Below are 6,052 nucleotides of genomic sequence, written 5' to 3'. Positions count from 1 at the left end.
GGCCTTAACGCTTGTGAACCGGCCTTCCTAAAGATCTGGCTTAAAGAACGTCGAGAAGGATCTTGATTCCTCTTCGTCCTTTGATCTTTATTAGGGTTGTATCCTAGCCCTTGTTTCCCCGGATTATCTTTGATGATGGGTAGCTCGGGAATCCCTTGGGAATCCTTGCCAAGTCCTTGTCCGGGCAAGTATCCGTTCTTGGTGAGCATGGAGGCTACCTTTTTCATTTCTCGGGGAAATGTTTCGACATTGGCAATCTCCAATGCTTGGAAGGCGGTCTCTAGAGCTTCCTCTGCTGCATCCACGTATGGCGGATGGCTTGCTGATGAGTATGTCATCTTCAGCTTGTATAGTCACCAGCTTGTCACCCACTATGAATTTGACTTTCTGGTGGAGCGTAGAGGGAACAGCTTTCGCATCATGAATCCAAGGTCGGCCGAGGAGACAGCTGTATGCGGGAGTAATATCCATCACTTGAAATTCGACATTGAAGATGGTGGGTCCAATTTGGATTGGAAGATTGATTTCTCCCACCACTTCTCTTTTAGAACCGTCGAAAGCTCGGACGATCATGTTGCTCGGGCGCATTTGGACTCCCTTGATTGCCACTTGCTCGAGCGTTCTTTTTGTCATCACATTCAAGGAAGATCTATTATCTACCAAGACTTTAGCGATGTGATATTCCTTGCACTTGACAGAGATGTGCAAGGGCTTGTTGTGGTTCGGTCCCTCAGCGGGGATTTCTTCATCGGTGAAAGTGAGGTGATCATTAGCTGTGATGTGACTAACAATCCCCTCAAATTTGTCTTGGGAGATAGTGTGCGACACGTATGCCTCGTTCAAGACTTTCAACAGAGCTTGTCGATGCGGTTCGGAGCTTAGGATCAACGACAACAGAGTAATCTTTGCTGGCGTCCTATGAAGTTGATCCACGATGGAGTACTCGCTCTGTCGGATGTACTTTAACAGCTCGTCAGTCTCCTCCTCGGATTCTTTATTTTCCTCGGTTTTCTCTTCTTTTTCTTTCTCTTTATTCTTGGGAGCTTTGTCATGAAGATCTTCGGGAGTGTAGATCCTGCCACTCCTAATCATGCCCCCAAGTCCAGCGATGTTAGAGATATCGCTGTCGGCAGAAGAATGGATGTCGTATATCCATGGCACAGCCTTATTTGATTCGTAGGGAAAAGGCCTTGGAGTAGTGATCCTTAACGGTGTCAGACCTTCCCCTTTATTCGTCTTGATTACCAACAACGGAGTTGATGTGCGTTCGCTTGGCGCGGTTGTTGGTTTACACTTAATAACAAACGGCGTGCGATCCATTTTTGAACATACGCATCGATTAATTCTTTCTTTTTATTAATGTTTATTAATGAATTACTGGGAGGGATGTATGCAATGCACTCCCCTAGATCCCTCCATGATCTTCGATAAGAATGCATGATATGAGATGATGGCGTTGAATATGCATGCATTGTGTTTATTCAACTAAGCATTATCATGTTTTCAAGATGTTCCTAAGATGATGCATGATATTGCTTGGTTTGGATAAATAACCCTTTTTCTCTTTTTCTTTTTTTTTTTTTTTGGGTATTTTGTTTTTGTATTTATTTATATTTTTTTTTTGGGTGAAAATGGAAACTACCTATATGAATGTGATGAAGGTAGATGTTAACACCATGTAGTGGAAGATTCTTATTCCTATTTATTCTTATTTTAAAAGGGAATGTTGTATGTTTAAAGAATGCAATGTATGCTCAAACAATGTCACATAAACAATGCACAAACAATTCACTCGTCCACGAACAGTCACGAGCGAATCACGAGGTAGGGGTATCCTGCAGAAAAGTGCATATTCAAGGAGGTTCTAACTGTTCTCACCGGTCTGAGGTCCCCAAGGTGCCCCCATTATAGGGACCCAATCCCTCTCGTCGTAAGTCGATGGAAAGTTCCAACGCACTGTCGGACTTGAGTTCATGGTTTTCACCTTGAGTGATGCTTTCTGACAACGGTCTACGGGCACCTATAGACCCATTCGACAACCGGCCGTACTAACATCCACTCCCTATGGCTTTCCACTCATGCCCCCGGGTATAGAGGGAACTGTTGTGTGCAAAGGTTCGTGTGCAGTTTGTATTTCAAACAATTGCGTAAATTTAAACATACAACAGTTATTAAAAGCCACATAGATAAAACATATTATCATACAAGCTAGGGGTAATGAAGTAATTTTAAACTATTATTTTAGAAATAATCCATCACTAAATGGACCAAATCCCCAGTGAAGTCGCCATCTGTCGCCACCCGCCGAAACGGACCTTGGCATTCGCGACGATGGTTGGACTCTTTTTAAGTTTTGAAAAATGGTGGATTGTTAGAACGACTTATTCTCAAACTGAGACCTCATCGAACTAACAATTTTATTAAATGATTCACCAATCCATGTTAATCCCAAGCGGGACCCTCCATGGATTAGTGGTTTTCGCAAAAAGAAGGGTTCTTGGAGTCGCCACCAATGTTTTACTCAAAACATTGGAAAAAGGGATAAGGCAATTGATTTTCGCAAATCAACCTTGGCCATTACAACCAGAGTTGGGTAAAGGAGTCGGTTACGTGCGAGGAAGGTGTTAGCACCCCACAACGCCCCTTTCGGGTTCCCTATGACGGATTATTTCATAAATAACAGTGTAAAATTACTAAATTACCCCTATATATTAGAAACGATTATAAGCGGAATATTTACATGATGAAAATTCTAAATATGCAATGTAACAATCAGAAAGCGGTAAAAGAAGGGATTTGGAAAAGAAACCTTTGAAGCGTGCTTTTATATATTTAAACAGACGTTAGGAGGCTTTTTGGCGCTCCTTCCCACTACACGCTTGCTCGCTCCTTCCCTAAAGATTAAATTTTACTATGGAAATCAAAAAAGATTTCCTTTCGACTAGTTTGAATCCTCAAGCTAAATGCTCAGAACTCAAGAACTTTGTCGGATCGGCTCTCGGAGAGACTTCTAGGGCAGAACACTGCTCAAAAACCCCAGAATACTCAGCAAGAGGGTCCAAAAGTATGGAAAAAGTGTCCAAATGTCTCTGTAATGACGTCCAAATGACGTCCTATATATAGGAGTGAGGCGCAGTACGGCCTCTGACATCAATACGGCCCGTACTGAAGTTTTGAACTACAGTACGGCCGTATTGAATTCAGTACGGCCGTACTGAAGTTCAAAAACTTCAGTACGACCGTATTGGTTTCAGTACGGCCGTATTGTAGTTCAAATTGTTCAGTACGGCCGTACTGAACTTCTAGGAGGCCGTATTGAGCTCCAATCCTCCCACATCCTTATTTTAAGCTACTCTAAGACTTCTAAACCTATGAAGAATCATCCTAGGGTCTTCCAGGAGTCCTTTCGGCTGACTTTCCTTCGGTCTTCGAGAGTCTTCGAGTCTTATTTCCGACCCGAACAATTTTAGGGGTCTACAGCCATGTGTCGTAACTGTTCATTTTCTGAAAACGTGCAAGTGGCGCGTTTAAGGGAAATGACGGTTGTGCAATGATGGTCTTGCAATTAATGTGTTGTCAGCGTGCCCTTAGGTTGACACGTGTTGCGGCCATTTGGATTTTGGAAAAAACCTTTTCTCTCCTTCGCGCCTCTTCCCCTTTCCACTTTATTCTTTTTCTGCTTCTTGGCTTCTCGAGTACGATAGCTTTTCTTGCCTTCTTGCTTCCGTTCGTTTTCTGTCTCCATTTCCGGTAACCCCGTCACTACTAGGGTTATTTTCTAAGGAGGAGTACCAGGTACTTCTTTTTTACAGTTCTCTCTTTTCTTTTCCCCAGATCTTCTCTTTCTTTAATGGCTGGTGGGAGTGGTGCGGCTCTTCTGCGCCTACTAGGGGCAAGGCGCGCGATAAGGCGGTGGCTACCGGGAGAGCCGCCGTGGAGAAGAGGGATCCGCCTCCGTCCCGTGGCTCGGAGCCAGGCATCCCTGGCTACGATTGGGTCAAGCGTGAGATGGCGGGGGTCCAAAGCGTTTTTCGGTCCTTTCTTGAGGTTAACGGGATCCCGCGGTCGTGCAGGGTTTGTGACCCTTCTATTTCCTGGATGATCCGGCTTGAACCTTGTCAGGCCGGTGAGGGTGTGTACATGGGGAAGTCTACCGACCCTCCCCATTTCTATATGTATCGTTGTTTTTGAGGGCTTTTCAAGTCCTGTGTACAGTTTTGGGGATAGAGGTGTCTTTTCCCGTCTTCCTTCATTTTTATCAGTTGAAGGTAGGCGTTCCGCCATACGGCATATTATCTTTGAGTGGGAGTAGGGATGGGGTTTTTTTTACTCTTTACTCCCAGTCGTACAAAAATTTCAAACAAGAATTTTTCTGAGTCGCTCTTGTGAACGTTGACCCCTTGGAAGATGGGGCGTTTTACTTCGGGGGGCTGCCGAGATTTCCCTTCTATTGGTGCCCCCGACCTTCTAGGTTTCATGGGGTGGGCCAAGTGAAGCTGACGGCTTCGAAGGCGGCTGCCATCGAGAACCTCGCCGCGCTTCCTCGTCCGTTGGATTGCAAGCTCGTTTTGTCGCTTGCGAACTCGGCGCACAGGGAGAGGGGCCTGGAGAGTGAGTATCCTGTGTTTTGGTGGTTTGTTAGGGTTTGAGCTCAGGGTTTCTTTGCTAATGTGGGTTGTATTCTGTTTGCAAGCATTATGGGGAAGAACTTGTGGCGCGAGCTTAAGCATCGCTACAATGTTTCTGAGTTGGAGGTTCTCGAGCCTCAAGAAGAGGATGTTCCCTCCCTGAAGGTCAGCCGAAAGAGGAAGAGGGGGGAAAGGAGGTCGGGGGGAACTCCGCCCCCCCTGATGCCGAGGAGGTGACCTCCAAGGCTGCTGATGTTGATGCGGTGGATCTCACCGAGAGTCCGCCGCCAAAAGAGGCTCCTCCGGTGGCTGCGGAGGGGGTAGCCCGGGTTGCTGAGCCTGCTGCGCAGGCTGCCGAGGTGGCGACCTCGACTGCTGAGCCGGTTGCTCCTTTTACCGAGGTGAGTGTCTCATTTCCTTGTACATTTCTTCTGTGTTGACTTTGCTCGGTTTATTGAGGTGGTATGGACCTTTTTGTAGGCCGGGGTGGCCGTCGCCGAGGTAGGAGCCCAGGTTGTTGAGCACGATGCTCGGACGACCGAAGTGAGTGTTTCACTTTTTGCTTTTTCTGTTTAACTTGTGTGTTGTCTTGTTTTTTGACAAGGGATCACTTTTTTGCAGGCGGGGAGTGCTGTTGAGGCCCCGGTTCCCCCGAGGTCGGCGGTGCCCGACTTGGACCCTCCTGTTGGTAAGCAGGGGGTGCCCGCTTCCACCGCTGCTGAGGCTCGTGGGCTTTGAGACCCCGACGACGACGCCTGTCATGTCTGCTTGATGTTGTGTATTTTACTCGTATTTTAGCACTTTAATTCACAAGAATTCATAGCATAATCATGCATATCTTTCATGTTTTTAATAAATTTTTATATCATTTTCCTATTTTATGCTTTTCTTGGTATGTGTTGTGTTTTCTCTGAGCAGGATCAAGATTTAAGAATTAAAGAGGAAATGCTGAGCTACAGGGAAAATCACGGCCGTGACTCCCAATCACACCCGTGATTCACCAGAGAAAATCACGGCCGTGACTCCCAATCACACCCGTGAACGCCACTGACCCTTCATAGATGTGCTCCAGAGAAGATCACGGTTGTGATTCTCAGTCACGGCCGTGATTCACTTCGCGTCCCAGCTTTTTAAGTTTTATGTTTTATTTTTATTTTATCTTTGTAATTTTTATCTTGGTAGTTTTACCTTTTTACCCTTTTAGGTTATAAATTAGATGAGGTTAGCCTAGAACGGGGACTTTTGTTTTCGGAGACAGTTTTATTTAGTTTTTGACACTTGGAGAAGGTTGGGCGCCTGTGCCATCGACTCTAAGGTTTGCTTTTCTTTTATTCTTCTTTTCTTGGAGAACTACTACGAACTCCTGTGAGTAGTTTCCCTTTTTCTGGGATCAGGGCTTAGCCTCTGAGAACCTCTTTATTAAT

Source organism: Cajanus cajan, chromosome 3, assembly GCF_000230855.2.
Source record: "Cajanus cajan strain Asha chromosome 3, NIPB_CcT2T_4, whole genome shotgun sequence".
In the NCBI taxonomy this organism is placed as follows: Eukaryota; Viridiplantae; Streptophyta; class Magnoliopsida; order Fabales; family Fabaceae; genus Cajanus; species Cajanus cajan.
The sequence above is the reverse complement of the archived record's forward strand: the minus strand, read 5'-3'. Positions refer to the sequence as shown.